We start from the raw sequence: 24,889 nt of genomic DNA, 5'->3' as shown, positions 1-24,889 counted from the left end.
ACGTAATCTGGGTTTCCAAGTTGGCAACGAACTGTCATGTAAGGCTCAAATCAACAAGGGCACTTCCGCATGCTTTGGCAAACTTCGCATGATCAGCAAAATTCTCCCATTCCTACCTATGGACTCACATAGGACGGTCATCCATGTCCTTATCACCTGTCACTTGGACTATTCCAAAAGCCTCTATGTGGGAGCTCCAGCTTACCTGCTCAATCGGTTGCAGATTGTACAGAATGCCGCTGCCAGGCTGATATGCAACATCCCCTACCGCCACTCAATAACTCCCCATCTGTTGAAACTCCACTGGTTGCCAGTGCCCTTTCACATCCAGTTTAAAGCCCTGGTCCTGGCCTTCAGAGATTTGAATGTCATGGGGCCGGCGTACCGCAGATGTAGACTTAAGCCTGTGCACTCTTCTCGAGCTCTCAGATCTAATCATCTCCGCCTCCTGCTCCCCCCCGTTTTTGACATTCCAGAACGGGGGGCAGAGCATTTGCTGTGGTCACTGACAAACTCTGGAATAACCAACTGTTAAGTCTGCTGCTTACTAAAACTGAATCCTTGTTCAGGTGCAGCTAGAAGACCTGGCTGTTCTCCAACCTCTAGCCTACAAGATATCTGTGTTGCTCCTTAATCCGCAGCGCCGGGAAATCCCCGTTGGGGGTAGCCGTGCGGTTTAAAAGATTCAAAATAAATAATAAAAAAATAAATACTTCCGAAGCACAGGGATGTAACATACGTACATAAATATGTTGCAAGTCTGTGCTTCCCTCTGCACTGCTGCTTAAACTGCAGCCATGTGGTGACAGAGGTACCCTTGCACCATGGTGCAGGGATATATGTGTTGTGTGGAGTTTGTTTTTGTGGAAAAAGACACACCTTCCTGCACAAAAACAATTTGTGAAGGCACTTTTCTCCTTCAATGTATACTGTACATTTTAACATACATTCAAAGAGAAAAAATGAGGAGAAATTAAAATAATTATCCTCGTTGTGCAATGCTACACCAAATGGAGGATACTGCAGCATTCACACACATGTCCAGATTTATGATTTCTGATAAATCTGGAGATGTGTCTTGTTCTATGAGTGTTCTGTGCAAACATGCACAGCAACACCCATAAAACGCCCTTTCAAAACAAAGTGGTATGTATAATAAGGTTGTATTTACATGGAGAAGAAAAGGTACACAGACTGCCTTTTACTCTCTTTGTATATATGAAACAGTGTCTTGCACTATAAGTATGATGTACATACATAGTATATAAAGAAATTAATTTGTACTAGGGTTAATGGCTAGACCAATTCTTATTATATGAGTAATAAGTAGAAAAATGTCAGTACTGCAAACAGAGAACAAGATAAATGTATAAGTACTTCCGTTTTGGCAACCTTATAGGACATGTTTCTAGATTACTGAAGGGAAGGGATGGGGTCTGATGTGACATGTGCAAACACACTCAGTGAAGTGTTTTAAGTTAAGGAATTTTTTCTCTTTTAATCCTGAAATTCCCTGGGCCCACTACTCCACCATATCTCTCTATTGAATGCTATACCATATGGCTGAGATACCCGCCACCCCCTCTCGACACAATCCCCAAGGATGGGAAACCGGAAACCGTACTGAACTTTTGGAAGGCGGGAGGGAGTGACCCTCCCGGCCGTATTTATTAAAATATGAAACAAAATCAAAAACATTAAAAATAACAGTTTCATATTATGTACAATTTCATTTCCACATTACGATGTTTGGCTAACCTTAACATATTTCTAATACAAAGGTTCTCCTAGCCGAACTAACACCCTACAAAACATTTTAACTTGAAATTGTACATCCTAACGTTAAGGGCCAGCGGCAAGGTCGTAACCGGTGTCAGATCCCTAAACCAGAATTACCCCCCCCACTTGCGAGGGGCGACCGCACAGAGGCTGTACCTCATGTGCATCTACCAATTTCCCTTGACTTGACGGGGGCCCCAATGACTCGACGCCATTTAATGGTCGTCCGAGGACTCGTGTGAGGTGTCTAGAAGGTAGCGTAAACCCCCCTCCCCACCCCACACAACTTACCACATCTGCCGTCGCAGGTGTCCTGGCCCCGGGAAATTCCCAGGAGGGGCCCGTAGCCCCTCCTATCCAGGAAGGGGCCTTGACCGCCTTCCCTTTCCTTTCGGCAGCCCATCCTTAGAAGAGACCGCCTCCCCGTTGAGGGGCCAATGGCCACCTCCCCCGGGCGCTCCCATCCGTAATGGGTGACGCCCCCCCCATAGGGATCTTCCAATTACTGCTCACCGATCATGACCTTACCGCCCGACCAAAATAAATAGGACAATTAGCTAGAATTACTAAAATTAAAAAACAACCATAACGCTTCACGTATGATTACTGGTCAACACTAGTGCAAAATACTTTATTCGAAAAACATACTGAAAAAGAACCAGTCACTTTATTGCATACTCAAGTAACACTTCACTTGTAACAACCTGTAAGAAATAGAGTTACCACATCAAAACTTTATTTCAAAAACCACTTGCTGTCTTCAGGGGCTGGTGGGTGGGTCAAAATTGGCTCTTCGTTCCGTCTCGAGCTCACGTGCAGCGGGGAGGTGCAGCTTCAGAGCACAGGAACAAGAGGATGCTTTCTTGGCTTGTTGCTCCTTTTATCCGTCTTCGGGCGGGCGTAAACCCGCCTCCGCCCGCCTCCGGGGGCGTGGCTGGCGGCTTCAGTGCCTAGGACAACCCACTCCAGGGCGGGAAAAAGCGCGCCCCGGCTACGCCACTTCGGGCATACCAGCCGAGACTCGCCTCCCGCCCAAGATGGCCTCCCGGGGGGATCGGGGTACTCCACCATACGTTCGGGGGGACCGAGGGGTCGCCCCTTTCCATGTGTGTTGCACAGAGGTGCTCTGAAGCTGTGTCTTATTTGATACCTATCTGCAATGGAATTCTCTGGCACATATCTACTCCATCCATCTCCCCTTTTTTCAACTGTGCGCAAACACAGGCCATTGTGCATTTTAATACTTACCTCAACAGTAATACACATAAAAAACGCTACGCATTTTATTCAGTTGTTTTGTATAATCTAAATTGTGGTAAACTGCATATTTTAGAATTAGGATCTGTGAAAGAAAAGAAAAAATTGTTATAATATATATTAATATATTTTTAACAGCACATTATAATTATAACATTTTACAAGCTATTTTCTTTGCCTTTTTTGCTGTTCTCAGAATATATTGAATTTCACTAGAAACAGTGATTTCAATCGTACTCATCACATAACAGCGGGCAAAAAAAAACAATCAATAAGATTGTTTAAAAAAAAACAAGAGTCCATCCTCAATAAAATAGTATATAATACAAACCACACATATATAAAATGTTTACTGCTAAGAAAATGTTATAACTTAAATTTATAAACACTGTAAATGTTGTCGCTTAAAACTAAACGCCTAGACAATGTGCAAGAAAAAGTCCATAACTCAAACATATACCTTTCCTTGAGGCCAAATGGTATTATTGCAATCCTTTTTATTTAAATTGTCCAATAGTAATCCTATTAAATCATAATAATAAATTCCCCAGAGGCTGAATTAACTTCCTAAAACTTTGGCTTTTAAAATATTAGGTAGAAATTCAGTAATTCACTAGGCAAACGTTGTTTGAAAACAAACTGAGCTTCATTACAAAGTGTAGAGCCTTTCTCACATTTTAGATAGGTAGTGTAATATCCAGATGTTGTGGAAGGACCATAATGGCAAATTATTGCTTCTGCTACAAAAGTCTTTCCTGATATTGGTAGTTGAGTTACTACAAAATGTTTTATTAAAGTGTCCAATTGTCTCCCATCTTTGTACCATGTTGCATCATTAAAATTATATATTGTCCATATCTTTGTATAAATAATGTTGATAACATTTCTGATTTAAATTAGCTACACTCCATGTTTTGATTTGCTGCTTTTACTAGTTTATTGAAAGACACTGATTTGCAGTCTGGTAATGTCAAATATAGAAATCTTTAAGTGCCTAAGTTAGTGCTACATGTATACATACAATTTTCACAATGATGTTCCCATTTATAACAAAGGCCAAAAAGATTTTCAATTTCTATGCCTTCAATTTCCAATACGGTAAGCATATACATTAGAAATTCCTGATCATCTTGTTGGATATTCTGCGTAAATTGTGTAGAACCAGAACATACATCCGAAAGATTACGAACATCACAAACACTTTGTATTTTACTTGTATCAGTTCTCAATTTTTTATAAATGGAATGCAACAAGGAACAAAATCTCTTTACCCGATTCTCCATTATTTGCTGTTGCAAACCTTCAAGAAAAAAAACAACATTGACCACTACATTAGCATAGCAGTTGACACCTGAACTACTTTCAAACTGATAACCAACAATCTCTTCAACAGTATCCTTTTTCTTTTTGTTTGCAATGACAACATTATCTTGTTTTTTTTTCGATATCTATACCTTCACTGCAGATATTCTCATACCTGCTTTTTCGACCTACTACACACTTTTCAAATACAGGATATTGACCTAAAAAGGGAGCATACGTTCTTATTAACCTATTATACTCTTTTACACTGTTTGCATCTGCAGTAACCTTTGTGTCATCAAAATCAATCAAAAACAAACCAGATAAAGTTTTGACTCGCGACAAAGCAACATATGCCACAGTACTCCAATGTTCACCCAAAGCACTGTCTACACTTATACCTTGAGATTTATGAATAGTCACTGCACATGCCAGCAAAACTCTAACCTGTTTTCTACAGACATATAAATCTTTAACAAGCACAAAACGAACTGAACAATGACCAGTTTGTTTCATTTCTTCAATGTGATCAAATTTAATTTTTTCAAAATTCAATACCATCTTTATTCAAATAATTAACAAAATCCACAACTTTACCCATTGCTCCATTAACTAAACTTTTTTCTACATCCAAATTACGCCTTAAAATTACCCGACAGTTTCTACATGCATATAGATTCTTTTCTAAACCAGCAGTTTTAGATATCGATTTTTCTTAAGAATCCAATTTTATCTTCAATTTTGCTGTCAAAATAATAGTGACTCCTTCATGCTAAATTTTATCAATGGCTACCATTTCTATTATTTCTTCATTTTCCAGCTTTAAATGTTTTTCATTGAATATAGAACATTCACACAGTGTTGGCATTAAGCAGATTACAGATTTGTTTTCTGCAATTTTCATGTATATTTTCTTAGGAACTATATTTTCATTTGGAAACAAATTGTAAAGTAGCCAACTCTGCAAAGCTCTGAACAGTACTCCAATTCTTATATCTTGAACAATACTTCCATAATCAACATCATTTGCCTGTCGCATATTTGTAATGAGTTCTTTGTATTTAAAATATGATCAAATGTTAACTTTTCCAACACTACCCAGAGACTTTCTGGTGTCTTCATGCGCAAGTGTTTTAAATACTGGTTGTCCTTTTACGGAGTAAGTTGCAATTGATCTCTGAAAACTATGACATGTTTTCCTCCAAATAACACGTCATACTCTGTTTTAAGAATTTGCTGCATTCTTAAATGCACAAAAACAAGCATTAAGTTTGAGACCATGATTACCTCATCAATAATCAGAAGTTTCATTTTCTTCAGCACTCTTGAAACTTCACAATAAGCTTCTCCAGATAGCTTGTGATATTCCAATTTGTTTTCATGCTCCACAGGTAGCATCAGTAAACGATGTAATGTAAATTCCTTTAATGTTGTGTGCTGCCAACCCAGTTGGAGCAATTACAACACAAGACAAATGTGACTCAGTTGTTTTCTGTAGTTAACTGGTGATTACTTTAATTAAGAAACTTGTTCCTGTTCCCGATTTTCCACTCACTTATATTGGGATAGGTTGAAATGATGTGCATGTGCATTATTTCTTTTCATGAAGAAATCCATGGTCAATCTGATGTCTCACTTGCTGATATATTTGTTTCTGTTCAACATTTAGTTCTTCTACCAAGTTTGCTAAGTCCGTTACATCTTCTTGAGCTTAATGCATTGCTGTTTCCACCTCATTCATGGCGATTGCTGCTTTATTTTCAACAATTGGTTCTCCTAGTGGTTCTTGACTCAGCGTAGCAGAACTTTGACTGTCTTGAGAACTGTCTCTAGCAATCTCAGCTGCAGTTGTAGCTTCTTGATCAATTTCATTGTTCAACATTTACACATAATTTGCAAAAACGGTGCATTCTATGGTATCTTTACAAGAATTGAAGCAATCTTAATAGCTCTGGAATTCTCCAAGTAATTCTAATTCTGAACGCCACGGTTTGAGCAGTTGCAAAAGAGCAAAATAGTAAAATTCCCTTTTATCAGCAGTGTCGCAACTCAACTTCCTGTGATCAATCAAATTTCCTTTTGTTTGTTTCTCCAAACATCCTTTGGAACCAATCACTCCATATTTTCCATCATTGATGTTCTCTGTAGTATTCTGTTTATAGAAAACTGTACTTTTGCAGCACTTCATAGAGACACATGTTCTCAAGATGATGACTTCCGTTTGATTAATATATATCCAACATATTCGTTTTCAAAATATCTGTACGTTCTGGTTCTTTTTCTGCTAAATATTCAATTTCAGTACCGATTTCGAATTGCTGCAAGACCTAGACTCACCCAAATTATTCTTCTATAGTATAGACTTGCAGATGATAACCGATCTGAGCATTCATATTCCCTGATTTCTCGATGGAATAACATCTTCAAACTGAAACTGTATAATTTCTTACTTAGAGTCTTCTCGTGAGAAATCTCTTCCCACATTTCTTTCAATTCTATCTTTTCTGATTTCGTAATGTAGGATTTTACATATCGATCAACAGCAATGGAATTGTCCGGATCGTACTGAATATCCATGTTAGCATTCTGCATAGATAGAATAACTGGATTGTAGTCATTTATGTATTTTGACTCTTCGCTTCTTCTTAAATTGTAAGTATTTTTTGGAGACTTTCTTGTGATGGTATGTTGCATAGCGGACATAAAACTGTTCACTCTTACTTTGGGTATTACAGGACGTGGAAATGCAAAACAACATTTGGTATAGAACTTATCCTTGGACTTGTACTTTCGTCGACAGTATTTTCCACATCAATGGCTTTGGAATCGTAAGACTTGTTGTCTTAAGTTGTTTTCTTCTGTGCTTTTGGGTTCAGCACATGTGGCATGTTCTTCAATAAAAGACAAAACAGTATCATCCGAATCTGTTCCAAATTTGGGGGCGTCCTTGATCCATAACAGCATATGTATATGAGGAGCACCTCTTGCTTGATACTCCTTTCTCCAAAAGAAATCCACAACTTCTCCAAGAGGCGGATTTTTTGAATTGCAGACAAACGACATCATAGCTTCAAATCCATGATTGAAATACCTGCATACATTAACAGGATCCAAAGAGCACAATTCTCCAGGTGTCTTGTATTCAATATTTTTTATATTGTAATTTGCCTCTTGAAGAAATTGAAGTAAATCATCCCAAGCATACTCAGCACAGCTTAGGCTAAGAAACCATGTAGGTGTTCCTAAGTTCCGTAATGCACCTTTAAGTTCTCCATGATGACGGTACTAATATTCATTAGTGCCACGCTGACATGCCATCAGATTAATCAGCTGAGATTCTAAATGATCATCCATAAAATCCTTTGCAGATACATTTTGCAGATGTACTCCTGTTTTCAAAATGTGATTAACTGCATATGAAAGTCCAGACAAGTCACTTTCAAACAAAAGATGAAATATATAAGGGATACATTGTCAAAATCTTGGACCTTTTGCATATAATCTTGGTGTCCGATATTCAGATGTAGGAATCTGCACAGGAAGTTCATCATATTGTACACCTTTCCTTCTTGGAAACAACTGCTGAAGACAACGAGCTTTCAAACTCTCTTCCCGTACACTCATGGGACTTCCCTTTGCTTTTTTCATTTGAAACAACTCAATAGTATTCCTCATCACTTCTTTTGAATGAAGTGGATGTACACTGTAATGTTCATAGACTTCTTCACATCTTGACATGTCCACTTTTTTAGTTTGTCCATTTGACGTTTCAGTATCTTCTGCTAAAGGTATTTCATCTTTCCCATATAAACATTTTTATAGTACTTATTGTTGTTGATCAAATACAAAGTTTCCTTCTGTACTTTCCTAACATCCAATAACTCCTGCCAGCTTTTTTTACTCTTAGTAGGCACACCATTAACTAGAATAACTATTGGTTCACTTTCTACACTCTCTAAATCTAACGGTAAATACACAACTCTTCCTTTTAATCCTCTTTGTAAATCTGAAGGAGGCAATTTACCTGTTTTAGGCTTCAAACGAACAATAGCCTGTGCACACATTGAATGAGAATAAACTCATAAGTATTTAAATCTATCAGTTCTGGAGGAATAGCAACCAACTCTAAATTATTATGGACAGCTCTAGCAGGCATTTTATTCTCATCTAATTTGTTATAACAATATTTACAAATACGCTGATCTGAACCCAAATCAAAACAATTTCCTACCAACAAATAAGTTGCAAATTCCTTTCAATTATTATTATTTTTTCTTTCACTTTTGAAATACAGATCAACACTCCTAGTCTGATTTTTATAGTGAGTTCACCGACAACAAATACAAGAAAAATTTGGCCTTTCAGCTGAAATCACCTTAAACTTTGTAATTTTTTTTGTAATAGTATGTTCCACAATCTCTTCGACCTTTTCTTCCATTAATGTCTCAGTTTCTGCACTCTCTTGTTCAGGACAAAGTAACAAAACTCAATTTCAACACAAAACTTCTTCACATGTGATACTGATCCACACAAAAGAGCATTATTCAACTCATTAAACTTTAGTGCAGGAAATTTGCATAATACAATCTTCTGACTAATTTACGCATTTTAATATGATGTACTGCCAACATCCTGAAATGGTGAAAAACACTTTGACATACTTTTCTAGAAAGACAAGCAAGAGAATGGCCTTGCAAACCAGTATTTGTACTTACTCTGCAAGGGTCTAGTCCTTGCAACATCTTAATAGTTTGTTTAACACTTTTTTTAGTATATGCTCATAGGAAATTGCAAAAAAAAGATCGATAGATTCTTGTCGTACAAGACAAATACTACTGCAATCCCAAGTGTACACTGGGGCTTTAGGACGTCTGCCTAGAACTTAATCAGCTATCACTTTTTCTGCATTTCTGGGAACCATTTTCTCTTTCTCAATTGGACAACCATTTGTAACCTCATTAGCTCGACCACTGGTGTCAACTGCATGCAACAAATCATTGGTCTGAAAATAACTCTCTTCATTAAAGAAAGGCTCTGAACTTGAACTGTGTTTCCATTCCCTCAAAAAACCATCACAAAAATTAGTTCTATTAATTACTCTTTTCCTCTTACTTTTGGTCTTCATTAAAAGGATTGGTTTATCTAAGCATCGAATTCTGTTTAAAACTGTAATACATAATTTCCTCTTTACTTCAAAAGTCTTTTCAACAACAGATTCAATATGCTCCTTCTTTTTATAAAAAAGGTGCTCTCTTTTTATATTTCTTCCTATCTTTCAGCGAATTATGTACTACTCTATTATAAAATAATTTTTGTTCGTATTTCTTTATACTGATTTTCTCTTCTTTTACCATATGTTGGATCCTTTGAGTACATTGTTTTTTTTTCCTTTCCTATTTTTTTAACTTTTTTTGTGGTTGAAACATTTTCAGTGGTTTTAACATTCTGAATATTCTTTCTGGGTCTAGTAGGATTTTTATAAATGGTATTCTTCCTAGTTGGCTTTATCAATAGTAAGCCAACTAGGAAGAATACCATTTATAAACCCACTACTTGGTATAATGATTCGTGTAGGTTTGCCCATAAGGCCCTAGTTGAAGCTATTAAAAAAAGGAATTATTGCTCCATTAAACAGTCCAGGATTGTTTACAAATCTACCCTTCACATGGCAAAGAGACTCTGGGATGAGGAGCGCTGGCAGGGTCTACTTGCAGCTTGTAAAGGGAGGAATATGACCCAGTTTTGGGAGCTGATAAAATGGGGAAATGGGCAAAGGACCAATACTTCCACTAATAACGTGGAACCGCAGCAGTGGGTTGCATATTTTGAACCAGAAGGGGACAAGTAGTGAGATCACAGTCCAGCACATATCCCAAAATACAACTCTGCTATTTAATACCAAAGAGGTTGAGGTAGTTTTAAAGGCCATCCCTAACGGCAAGGCTCCGGGGCCGGATGGGATTCCAGCCGACCTGTTCAAGCAGGAACCTGACCTATGAATTCCATACATCACAAATCTAATTAATGCAATTGCAGGGGGAGCTCCAATTCCGGCATCTTGGTGTGGTGCAGAAATTATTCCAATTTATAAGAAAGGTGATTGTTCCATGCCGGCCAACTATAGGCCAATAAGTCTTATAGATGCTGTACAGAAAATCATAGCAAGAGTTATACTGGGCAGGATCCAGTCTTGGATGCTCAATGACAATATTCTTACCCCGTTGCAGGCAGGGTTTCGGGCCCACATGGGGACCCTTGACCAAGTATTTAGATTTGTTTTGTTATACTGGAAAGAGGTCCTGGTGGGAAAAGGTATGATTTTTGCTGCATTCGTGTACCTAAAATCCGCGTTTGACTTGGTCCCAAGATCTAAATTGTGGAATGTATTGCCAGGGCTGGGGATGCCTAAGGAATTGATATCCTTGTTGATAAGGCTTCATAGTTTAAACCATGCTCAGGTCCGCTGGGGTAAACCAGGGCAGGTTACCGACAAGTTTGCAGCAGAAAAGGGCGTTCGTCAAGGGTGTGTGCTGGCCCCCACATTATTTTCATTATTTATTAATGGGGTTGTGCGCTATTTTGAAAATTACCCTACAGATGCACCCATGCTTGCCGGTCACAGGGTACCCATGCTCATGTTCGCAGACGACACCCTGATTTTAGTCAAGATGAGGCAGGGGCTTCAATTGGCCCTGTCTCGTTTTGAGGAGTTCTGCTGCGATCATGACTTGGTGGTCAACCTGGAGAAGACCAAATTTATGGTTTTGCACGGGGCTAGGCCCGTAACTTCAAGAGTCTTCATGAGCGGAAGGCTCTTGGAACAGACAAATGTCTTCACTTACCTGGGTGTGACTTTAGGCTATAGATTGAGTTGGTTGCGACAATTGAAGCTAATGGCGCTTAAACACTCACAATTATCAGGCGCATTGATCAAGGAACATAGGTAGTCACTTACTATGCCTATAGCCCTGGTTGTTAAAGTGTACACTACGAAAATAATTCCCGCAATCCTCTATGGGGCAGATATGTGGGGGGCCAGTAACCTGTACCCTCTAGCACTAGCCCAGAGTAAATTTCTAAGATCAATTGTGGGCCTTCCAAAATCTACCCCACGCATCCCGTTTTTGTTAGATCTGGGCTGTCATGCTATAGAGGACATAACCCGATACAGGATGTTGGCTTTCGGAGAAGGCTCTGGATAACCCCGGAATTAATCTTATTGCAAAGGGATTGTTAGAAGTTAGGGGATTGGTTGGCTCAAATAAAATTGCTTGGTTTGTTAGTATCAAATCTTTACTTACAGATATGGGAATGAGGGAGCGTGGGATTGTCCAGAGACTGCTGAATTTCCAACTAAAGTAATGTTTAGAGCAGCTTATTGGAATCTCATTAAAATCAGGAGGTTTTCCGCTTGGGTTAGCTCCTCCCTGACTAGTAAATTCTGTGAGGTTAAAGATGAACCTAGTATGGAAAGCTACTGGGATCTAATAACGAAACCTAGGGATCGCAAGCTTTACCATCAGTTTCGAGTTTAGTCTCTACCTTTAGAGAGGTTCATGTGTAACTGGGCAATTGGTACAGGGGATAAGTGCCCGCTTTGTCCTAAATATATTGAAAACATCAGGCATCTCCATTACGCTTGTCCAGCCTACCATGAACCACGTAATAAGTGGCTTAAACCCCTTTCCAGATCCTTGGGAACCAGCTCAGCCATGTATGCTAAAAGGTTGTTGAAAATTGGCTGCAATGACATTTTAGTTGTTGGGGTTGCTACATTTTTGAGCTGGTCCTGGGCTATCCAGGAGAAGAATAGAGGGGCCCTCATTTTTGGGTAGATTTATTTATCTTTGATAATGGCACTTTATGAATTGATGCTACGGTCTTTTTATACAAGTCTTTTAAATGGAAAAGTCTATGAATATGAGATATCTAATCTGGTCTTAATGAATATTTTAATATGTAACATTTACTATTTATGTTTTTATCGTGAGTAGGTACTTTCTCATAGTGTTTATGGTGTATCATATGAAGTATGTACCTGTATTTTTGTACGTCTTTCAAGATGAAAATCGCAATAAAGACTTTTTTGATTGATTGATTGATTTTTAATAAATTCCTTAGTGGTCTTACCAGAACATTTTCTCTTTTTAGTCACATTATGTTGGTCATACAATACTTGTTGTTGAGTTTTCTTCAAGTAACTGTCCTTTAGCTCTCCTTTTCACGTGATTTTTCAGGCATGATAACTTTATTTTAATGATGATAACCAATATCTAAAAAGAAATAAGCATAAGTAAATGTATATTATTAACTTGATAAATTATACTTTTCTATTACTATACAAACACATTCTATATAGATAGTGACTGATGTACACCTTAAATACAAGGGTTAGACTACTACATGCATAGTCTATAAGAGTTTGAAGCACTCCTTGCCCTAAAGCCTGGCTCACTGCATGAGTAGATGCATACTGACTGAATGATTACAGTACTCTAAGCAGAGACACTGGGTGAATTCATAATTGGTTGAGTTTTACTTTAGTGAATTAATTAGTACATGGTGCTGAAACAGTCACTATGGGGTGGCAAGAGCACTCACATGGTGTTTGCTGGAGTGTATACATGCTAACTGGGAAATTGCAGGCCTGAAACATAAGTGTGAAGGTGGTTAGACTACTGCATGCATAGTGCATAGGAGTTTGAAGCACTCCTTGCCCTAAATCCTGGATCACTGCATGAGTACATGCATACTGACTGAATGATTACAGTACTATAAGGAGAGACACTGGGTGAATTCATAATTGACTGAGTTTTACTTTAGTGAATGGATTAGAACATGATACTGAAATAGTCACTAGGGGATGGCAAGAGCACTCACAGGGTGTTTGCTGGAGTGTATGGATACTAACTAGCCAATTGTAGGCCTGAAACAGAAGTGTGAAGGTGGTTAGACTACTACGTGCATAGTTCATAGGAGTTTGAAGCACCCGTGCCCTAAAGCCTGGCTCACTGCATAAGTACATGCATACTGACTGAATGATTACAGTACTATAAGGAGAGACAGTGGGTAAATTCATAATTGATTGAGTTTTATTTTAGTGAATGGATTAGTAAATGGTACTGAAAGAGTCACTAGGGGATGGCAAGAACACTCACAGGTTGTTTGCTGGAGTTTATGTATACTGACTGGGGAATTGTAGGCCTGAAACACAACTGTGAAGGTGGTTAAACTACTACATGCATAGTCTATAAGAGTTTGAAGCACTCCTTGCCCTAAAGCCTGGCTCACTGCATGAGTACATGCATACTGACTGAATGATTACAGGACTATAAGGACAGACAGTGGGTAATTTTATAATTGATTGAGTTTTACTTTAGTGAAAGGATTAGTACATGGTACTGAAAGAGTCACTATGGGATTGCAAGATCACTCACAGGGTGTTTGCTGGAGTGTATGGATACTAACTGTGGAATTGTAGGCCTGAAACACAAATGTGAAGGTGGTTAGACTACTACATGCAGAGTGCATAGGAGCTTGAAGCACTCCATTCCCTAAATCCTGTCTCATTACATGAGTACATGCATACTGACTGAATGATTACAGTGCTAAAAGGAGAGACACTGGGTGAATTCATAATTGATTGAGTTTTATTTTAGTGAATGTATTAGTACATGGTACTGAAAGAGTCACTAGGGGATGGCAAGAGCACTCACAGGGTGTTTGCTGGAGTGTATGGATACTAACTGTGGAATTGTAGGCCTTAAACACAAGTGTCAAGGTGGTTAAACTACTACATGCATAGTGCATAGGAGTTTGAAACACTGCTTGCCCTAAAGCCTGGCTCACTACATGAGTACATGCATACTGACTGAATGATTACAGTACTATAAGGACAGACAGTGGGTAATTTTATATTTGATTGAGTTTTACTTTAGTGAAAGGATTAGTACATGGTACTGAAAGAGTCACTATGGGATTGCAAGAGCACTCACAGGGTGTTTGCTGGAGTGTATGGATACTAACTGTGGAATTGTAGGGCTGAAACAAAAATGTGAAGGTGGTTAGACTATTACATGCAGAGTAGGCATGGGCGGAAAATCCGTTCCGCTCGCGGATTTTGCGGATTTTCGGGAAATCCGCAATCCGCGAGATTTGCGAATCTCCCGCAAAATCCGCAAATCCGCGAGCAGCGGATTTTGCTCGCACTGCTCGCACTGTTCGCGTGAGTTCGCGTGAGTTCGCGCCCCGCGAATAAGTGCAAAATTGCAGAAATACGATCTTAGCAAAACTGAAAGTAACTACTTACCAGGTTCAAAAGTTCAGGCTCATCATTAGTAGCCATTTCCTGTAGTGCTTCCTGAGGGGCCCCTCCAGAGTTCAGTTGCCAGTTGAAACTATTATGTGACCCTGCTCTGAACCTCAGAATAGTTACACATATGCCACAAAGGTCCTGAATTACAGCTAAGGGAGACAAGCAGGAGCCAGGCTGGAAGTTAAAATCCATTAATCAGCCCCTAATTCATTATTGTCAGTTGGGGCAGGGCAGGTGTTGTAACTAATTTTGTAACAATGAAAGCACTTAGCAAGTGCAAAAGATCACTAATCAGGGCGCACTAAGGAAGCAGGTGCCAGCTAAAAAAATATTCTGTGACACATTAATCAGCCCCAAATTAATTCAGGTCACTTGAGGCAGGGAAGGTGTGCTTTGCTTTGCCGAAAATAATGTACACTGGACAACCAGAGGGTGTGGTGATGAAACAGAGGGTGGCATGGGTGGGCCAGAGGGTGGCATGAGTAGTCAGAGAGTGGCAGTGGTGACAGAGAGTGGCAGTGATGAAGAAGAGTGTCCCAAACAGGCTGGACACGTAGAAACAACAAGTTCGCGAAACTTGCGACCCGACAGGTAAGTTCGCAATTTGGGAAAGTGTACAAAACCCTCGCGAACTGGCAGAAACACGGGCGAACACAAAAAAAAAAATCCGCAAATTCGCGGGAATTCGCGGATTTTGCGGATTGCGAATCCGCAAATCCGCAAAATTCGCGAACGCGAGATCCGCAAAATTCGCTCATGCTTAATGCAGAGTGCATAGGAGCTTGAAGCACTCCATTCCCTAAATCCTGTCTCATTACATGAGTACATGCATACTGACTGAATGATTACAGTGCTAAAAGGAGAGACACTGGGTGAATTCATAATTGATTGAGTTTTACTTTAGTGAATGGATTAGTAGATGGTACTGAAAGAGTCACAAGGGGATGGCAAGAGAAGACGCAGTCTATTTGCTGCAGTGTATGAATACTAACTGGGAAATTGTAGGCCTGAAACACAAGTGTGAAAGTGGTTAGACTACTATATGCATAGTGCATAGGAGTTTGAAGCACTCCGTGTGCTAAAGCCTGGCTCACTTCATGAGTACATGCATACTGACTGAATGGTTACAGTACTATAAGGAGAGACCCTGGGTGAATTCATAATTGATTGAGTTTTACTTTAATAAATGGATTAGTACATGGTACTGAAAGAGTCATTATGGGATTGCAAGAGCACTCACAGGGTATTTGCTGGAGTGTATGGATACTAACTGGGGAATTGTAGGCCTGAAACACAAGTGTGAACGTGTTAGACTACTACATGCATAGTCTATAGGAGTTTGAAGCACTCCTTGCCCTAAAGCCTGGCTCACTGCATGAGTACATGCATACTGACTGAATAATTAGAGTAGAGACACTGGGTGAATTCATAATTGGTTGAGTTTTACTTTAGTGAATGGATTAGTACATGGTACTGAAAGAGTCACTATGGGATGGCAAGAGAAGTCACAGTCTTTTTGCTGCAGTGTATGGATATTAACTGGGAAATTGTAGACTTGAAACACAAGTGTGAAGGTAGTTAGTCTACTACATACATAGTGCATAGGAGTTTGAAGCACTCCGTGTACTAAAGCCTGGCTCACTGCATCGTAGGCGTGAAACACACGTGTGAAGGTGGTTAGATTACTACATGCATAGTCCATAGTAGTTTGAAGCAGTACATGTGCTAAGGCTCTGAATCGCTCCATAAGTACTTGGATGATGACTGAATGATTATAGAAGTACAACCACACATACCAAATGCTTCCCTCACAATGCTTTACAGATGAACACACACTCACAGTGTGATTCTAGAGAACGAACAGTATTCAGTAGTCTAGAAGAGTTAAGATGACTGCACAAACTTCACAAATTTCATTACTACATTTGAGAGTACAAGCCTGACACATTTTAAAATACATAAGCAATAATTCCTTTAAAATTCTACTAAAACTTGGCAACATGATACGTTTTTAACCAGTTATATATTTGCAAGCACATGAAGTACCCACAGTCTTCTCTCACAAAAGTTCCCAAATGTACACAGACTCACAGTGTGATTCTAGACAACCACGACTATCCCTTGGACTTTATCAAAACACATTAAGTGAGCTACAAAAACGTAGGTAACAGCACATATTCCATTACTGCATTTTAGTGTTAAAGCCTAACTCATTTCCAAATACATAAGCAATGTCTATTTTTTAATTCTACCAAAACTTAACAACAAGAAAGGTTTTTCAGCACTTATGTGTCTGCAAACACATCAGGCAACCAAATGCTTCTCTCACAATTTTCCCAAAAGATAAAAGAAGAGGAGCAAATTAGGGAAACAAATTTCAGCCCTTCAATGAGCATGCTGACCAGAAGCCACAGTACTCCAATCAAGACAACAGTTCTAACGACCAAAAGTCCACCCTCAATCTCAGATCCACACGGCTATGCCCAAGGTAGCATGCCTACCAAACTGGGAGGATCAGGGGCAGGCTCTCAGCACCCAAGCCAGAAGAATCTGGTCGGGCAATGGTGTCTTACTTAAATACACTTGAATGAGAAGACATGCTTGCAACTTACAACCCAGACCAGAAAGAGCACCCTCATCAAAACTCCCCACAGGAGTCTCCCCGGGCCATAAACCAGGCAGTTCAAAATGCCAATAAAAGTAAGAACGACAAAGAGCTCAGGAAAGAACAAAATTCTGGTACCTGGATTTCTCTCTTGAACACAATCCAACTAGCCGTCGAAGCATTGCAATACCAATAAGAAAAAATGGAGTTACTACTAACACTTCTGAATACATTGGCAGTTTTTACAGCCGGTATTGACGAAAAGCTGTGTAACCTGAACGGCTTGATAACGAGAGCACAAACAAATACCTATCTCAGTTGCAACTGCAACCAGGTTGTCGATAAATTAGCTACTCTGCCCTCAATGCTAACTGGTCTTATAAGCGATATAAAAGATTCAACAGCAGAAAATGCAACAAAAGATCTGGGCACCACCGAAAGCGGAGAGGGAACATCCAGCAGGAAAAATCCAGCTAAAGGGTCAAAGGACAACATTGAGGACCACAATGAGGAGATGGTACAGACTGGAAACGGGAAACTGCAAAAACTTAACGCCAAACAACCTCGCCAACAAAAAAGGGAAGGGCCCAATCAAAAATTACAAACAAACACAATAAAATATTTTTCTATTTTTGCAGGAACTCAGAAAAAACATGCAACTAATGCTAGTGATGCAGGGCCAGCACATCAGGCAAACCTGGTACCAAATAGTCTCGAACAACAGCAAAAACCAAATAGAAGAAGCACGGATCATGGTGAAATAAAGGACCAAGATTTGCCAACAAGAGACAAAACAAAACATAATGAAGAACAAAATCTAGAAATACTGAATATCCGTCCGTCTTTAAAAGTCGACAGTGGAAAGATCACCCAGGGGAAACACAGTCAAGAACTAAGGAGAGAACTAAGACTCCCATTTAATGAACCTGTACCTCTAGGGCAAGCAACCGGACAGACGTAATAAGCCCACTTGAAAGCAAGAAAACAACCCCTACCTCAAAATCCCTACATAGGGGACAGAAGAAGAATCAATCGACCAAAAACAAAGCCAAATCATGAAGTATCGTTAAGGGACACAGAAACTAGGAGCACACACTACGATCAGACCAACGGGGAACCCACTGGAAAAACGGCCACATGAAGAAAAACCATACAATGGACTAACGGCTACAACACACTTACTACCAGTGAATCAACAAATACAGAAAACAGATGTCAGTAAACAGAGGTCCTGGTTTTCCATTCCGAATATACGTCGAAGGGACAACAGGACTTGCTTAATCACGGCAACATCCTCAGACTAATGAAATCTATCCCAAAGCTGGAGGGAATAAGTTTGAAGGATTTAGTTTCGGTAGAATTCTTACCTGCTGTTAATCCCCAAAGCTCAGAGGCTACTAAAACAACTTGGACTTCAAGCAACATTACAGACTCGATCTTAGCTGAACAGGAGCTTTTTAATTATTGGGGCATCAGCATCAACCCCTTTCAAAAGCTAGCCTACCCTCTACCATTTCTGAGCATGACAAGCTCAGCATCAAAGACACATAAGGCATATTCTATCAGTGTACTTAGAGGCGCACAGGGAAGTTCACCAAAAAGGAGCATAAATACCCTACGGGACCGACCTGATTTACGGTCGAAGGCAGCAGCTGAGTCATATCAAGGCCCAACATCGCACCATCATCATACGCTCAGAGGAGGACTGACGCTACTTCCAAGATAGTGTCTGTAGTGGGGGAAGGGAACCAACCCTAGGCTTATGCTCTTGGAACATCAACGGATTACAAAATAGACGATCCTGATTTTCTGCTCTATGTCTCCCTTTTTGACATAATAAGGCTCCAAGAAACTAGGCTCAAGGACCCACAGTACATCAAGGGCTACACATGTTTGCCACACCAGCCTCAAGGACAAGTAGGTTCGGCCATTACTCAGGTGGATTGGCTACCTATATCTCCACCACTACAATAGCGTCAGTAACCCTTATGGACTCAACTTCAAATACAGCACTAGCAGTTAAAATAAGTATTGTCCTTGAGGAAAAATAAGTGGAGGTATGCATAATCAATTCATATGTACATCCAAAAACTAAAGTGAACAATTCAACTAAAATCACTAATCAAGTGGCGGAGTACGTTACCCAGATGGAAAATCCACTCTTTTTTCTGACAGGGGACCTAAATCAAGATCGGCAGAAGAGGAGGAGGTACTGGCTTTAAACAGTATTTACAATATACCACAACAAAGCGTCCTACTAGACAGGAAAAAACGTTGCAATACTCGCTTTCTCAACGACTTAGAACACCAAAACCTTTAGGCACTGAATGGAAGATTTCTGGCAGACTCTCCTCCTGTAAATTCCTTTTACTCATCCACAACGAGCTATATTCTGGACTACACCTTCGCAAGCCTTGCGCTGTTCCCTCACATCTCGGGGTTCAGAATGGGCGATATGGGTGACAACGATCAACGCCCCCTGGAATGTCACATAATAACAAATATGCCAACCTTAATTAGGCCAGATACAACTAAGGGGCCAATCCACTACATGAAGCAAAAAAAGATCAAATGCACGACTGCCAATACAAACCTTCAGGCCGAAGTTGCACTTCAACTTTTCGATATTCAAGCATTGATTACAGCCAGCCACATTACTTATTGGGCTCACTTTACTGCAATACAGCTAAAAAAGCTTGCAGCTACTTCCCTCTCATAAGACAACCATCGCAAAGAGGGTAGCAAAAACAATTTCAAGAAATAATAGAGAGTACAATTAAGGAACCTTAAAAGATCAGCAAACTCGACTCCAAACAAGCTGAGAAAAGCCCCTGGAAACATCGGCTTACGAGTATTTTTGAAACACCAAAGGGCAGCCCTCAAACTACTAAAGTGGAACATCAAGAGAGATGGTGAAAATGAAGTTTGGGCTAAACTCCTATATGACATCAACAGTAACAACAGTGCCTGCTTTTGGGAAACGGTAAATGGGATTATGCGCCCGCAACACAAAGAAATTAGGATCTCACATCTTTGAAGAGATCTGGATAAAATATCTCTCCAGTCATTTCAATGACCACACAGAGCATCCAGGAGTCCAAATGGGGACTAGCAAGATTCCAGAGAGAAATCGGAAAACGTACACTCCAGAGACACGGGACAGTCCTATTCAAGCATAAACACCAACCTCTCAGAGAAATCTGAGTGCCAGCAGTTAGACTTAATTAAAAAGCAGATAGCCAAAGGCAGGAAAGAAGGCGCCCCAGGACCAAATGGCATTCCACCTGCCCTCTATAAAGCAAAGAACAAAGAGAGGGCGGACATCATGCAACCTTTATTCTTGGAAATCAGGTTACTAAACAGAATTTCAGAATCCTGATCCAAACAACTACCGCCTAATAGCCCTTATTGATACCGAGGCTAAATATTTTGCCGGCACCATACTAGAGGAGCTTACACTCTGGGCTGAGTCAAACCTGATAATACCGCTGAATAAGACAGGCTTTCGAAAAATGACTGGAACATCAACAAACATTCTTGCCATCACTTTAATAATCAACGTAGCAAAATCATCTAAGATTCCCTTACACCTGTGTTACATCGACTTGAGCGCCGCATTCGATAACATCGAGAGAGGTAGACTATGGGGGAACTGGTGCAATGGGGCCTACCACAGTCGACCCTAAACATGCTGATGCTCCTCCACACGGACACCTGGGTGCAGGTGAAACTAGGAAGTGGTACTCACCTGTCCTCAAAAGTACCAACTACTAAAGGGTTGAAACAAGGGTGCATGCTTGTGCCAACCTTGTTTGATCTTTTTATGGCGGACCTACCGAAAGTAATCGATGTCTGTAACTCCCACTCACCGAGGGTAGGAGGGAAAACCTTAAGCAACCTTATGCATGCAGACGACTTAGTGCTACTTAGTCACATCTACATTGAACTTCATTGACCTCTGACTGAAATGCAGAAATACGCCACAGAAAATAACTTAAAAATAAACCTCAGCAAGACACGTACAACGTCAATAAACAACAACAAAAAACAACAGAAGAGCTGGTCTCTTGGTGGCATAAAAATTGATACAGTTTGTGAGTATATCTGGGAGTCACATTTGACAAAGAAGGTTCTTTTGCTCACCAGAAGCAGGAAATAAGAAGGAGAGGCTCATTGATCGCCCTGACGATGAAAAAACTGGCAACCCAAATGATGGGGCCGACTATGACCCCGTTTTTTAAGGTAATTCAGGCGAAATTGCTTCCCTCTATCACCTACGGTAGTGAGGCAATGCGGGGAAGAGATTCTAAAGACCTGAATAGTACACAGGTTAAAGCCTACAGAACAATGTTTTCTCTCCCGCCTTACACATTTCCGGTTCAAATAAGACTGGAGTTCGGCCTGCAAAAACAAGACTTAGCCAAGTACGGGGCATACATCATCTGTTGGCATAAACTAAGAAGCGCCACTACAAACACACTAAACTATCTGCTATGGTGCGACATACAACGCAGGGATGTTTCTGAGGCAAGAAATTACCTTCAGCTAGCCTTGGAAGTTACTAAACTCTCAGAGTTCTGGGTCATACAACTTGGGCATAGCAATTTCAAAAACCTAGACTGGAAAAATGCTAAATCACTCTCCTTATTGGAGGATAAGGCACTATTCTCAAAAAAATTGCATGCATGGATGACCCTAAATTCCTAAAAATCATTAACTCCACAAATATATTTCAACCAGGGCTACCCTAAAGCCACAAAAATTAACTTTCTAAAGTGCAGACTAGGGATTCTGCCATGCACAGGGCACTTACCACCATGGTTGAGGAAAGACGGAAAAGAGACCTGCAGGATATGTAATTCCAATAATGGTGACATCTTTCACGTAATCTGTTTATGTGAAGAGCTGCAACAAGCACGACAACTATTTCTTAAAGACCAATTCAAGCAAAAAGGGATTTGCACCAGGAGGCAAGAGGTGTTCGCCTGCCTGAATGGCGTCAAACACCAAACTAAACTGCAGATTTGTGAAATTTCGGATGGTGGCCGAACAGAGAATGCCAAAACTGGTGTAAAAGCTACAGAGCCAGGTCGATTAGCAGATGGACAATAGGACCTAACGACATCTTACTGAACATGTCCACCTAGCACCAGTGGGATAACTTTGTGTAAATAGAGTCCATGCGGTAAACACAGTACATGGTTGAATAGGACGAGAGCAAATCAATACGGGGATCAGTACTTTCCAGCAGCTAGTGAAAAAAAGTGCGCTTCAACCAGTTTTACTGAATTATCTTTTTTAAATTGTAAGGAATTTCCTATTTCATGACCTATTTTAAGGGTTTTAAACAATGGTGTTTTAAGAATTTTGTACTATGTGTTGCAATGGTGTCAATTAATTGTGCAAATAAATTAAACTTCAAACTTCACTGACTCACAGTGTGATTCTAGACAAATAACAGTAACCCTTGCACTATGGTAAAAAATATTTAATAGTCTGGAACAGATAAGATGACTGCACACATTACACATATTTTAGAACACAGTGTCAACAAGTGAATCTAGACCAGCAAGATTACTCCCTGGACTTTACCAAGAGAAACACATTAATCTTATTAAAAACAAACACACCACATACAACCGCTCACAAAAGAATAAGTTACCTTTTAAATTGATTTGTAGATTAAGAAGTATGTCAGTCACACACCAGATTTTCTTATACAGAATCTCTGTACTGTGCAGCTCTTAGCAAAACCAAAAAAATGGCAATCTTTGCCTCTCTTTCTACACACATACACATGTAAATATCAAATCACACTGCTTCCCACATTAGTTCAAAAGCCAACACACATTTCTATTGGTTACACATTTCAGCCCTTTCCAAATGACATAAATTTGAACCCTACCCCCAATCTGCTCACTTCCTGTTACTGTAGAAACAGTTCATGGAACACTCAACTAAACTCATAGGTCACAAGTTCAGCACACACTGTTGCTAATCCAAACAGAAAGTGTCCTTGACTTTTCAAAATATCAGCGTATATAATAATAAGGGTAGCGTATAAAGCGCTTGGTTACGCAGAAGCGTGTCCCCGCGCTACAACTGAAGAACTCTGGGCGAGGTTTGGAGACGAGAGATCAGTTATCTGGAGAACAGGTATGTTTTTAGATTCTTACGGAAGCTGGATTCGGATGGATCAAGGCGGAGATGGAGAGGGAGGCAATTCCAGCTTTTCGCTGCCAGATGGCGGAAGGAGCGTCCGCCCATACGGGCCCTTTTGACCCTAGGAACCTGAAGTAGGCCCCCCATATGAGGAGCGCAGATCGCGTGCTTGTTTAGGGATTTTTAGGATGAGACGGGCTGCCGCGTTCTGTATTACCTGGAGGCGATTCATAGCTTTACAGGTGGTACCTAGGTAAAGTAGGTTGCCGTAGTCTAGGCATGATGTCACAAGGGCGTGTACCAATGTTCTCCGCGCGGACATAGGAAGGAGGTCAAGGACCTTCCTTATAGTTTTTAAGACGCTAAAACAGACACCTGCTACTCGATCTATTTGGGGTCCAAAAGATAGGTCAGCGTCGAGCCATACGCCAAGGTTTTTGACTCCCTGGCGGGGTATGGGAGCCTCACCCAGGCATGGAGGCCTATGTAATCTTCCTTTCAAATACTTTTTTTTAACCAATAAGAAACATGCTTTTAAAAAACAAAAACAGGCAACCTACTTTTCAGACTAGAATGATCTAAAACAGCCAATCATTCCTTTTTTTTTTCAAAACTGTATCTTATCCACCATTTTAGAAAAATCTTACTTCTCAAACTACCATTTCACATACAGACACCTTCTGAGTGCATCCAGACCTCCCTTCAAGATGCTTAGAGTGTGGATTGTGGGATACAGCTATATTTTCTGGAGCCAAAGGTATGCAGAAAACAGAGGCATGGACAAAGAACTAGCTTTGTCAAATGTAGACATTAAATGGATTGGACAGAGAGGGTTAAAGTTGTATCAATTAATGCCATTGGTTAAATGCTTTTTGCATCTCCAACACCCTGACCTCATAATTGTGCACTGTGGGGGCAATGACCTAGGCACTTTGACTGGGGTAGGTCTGGAAATGCTTATAAAGGATACCTTTACAAAATTGTTGTCACTTTTCCCCCAAACTGACTTTGTCTATTCTAAACACATGCCAAAGGCAGAAATGGAACTGGTCCAATCAATTTTGTCCACAGATTGAGAAATCTAGGTAACATGTCAATAAATCTGTTTCTGCTTTTCTCCGAGATTATATGATGGGATCCATTTACCACAACAATCTGTGTTTTAATATGGATGGCATCTATAGGAGAGGTGGTGTACATTTTACAGATGAGGGTAACAGAGTCTTCCTCTTGAACTTTAGACTCTGCACTTACTTGTAGGTACCAACATTTTTCAATAAAAACAAGGGATCTTTATAGAGCCACCCAAGATCTGAACACAAAAGCTTGATGTATATCTGAAAAATATATATTTTTTGCTTGAAGTCGCACACCCAACGCGTCAGAGTCGTGCACCCAACGCGTAGAAGTCGCGCACCAAACGCGCTGGAGTTGCGCACCCTACACGTTAGGAGTCATGCATCCAACGG

Source organism: Lissotriton vulgaris, chromosome 6 (assembly GCF_964263255.1).
Source record: "Lissotriton vulgaris chromosome 6, aLisVul1.2, whole genome shotgun sequence".
In the NCBI taxonomy this organism is placed as follows: Eukaryota; Metazoa; Chordata; class Amphibia; order Caudata; family Salamandridae; genus Lissotriton; species Lissotriton vulgaris.
This window is presented reverse-complemented; position numbering follows the sequence as displayed.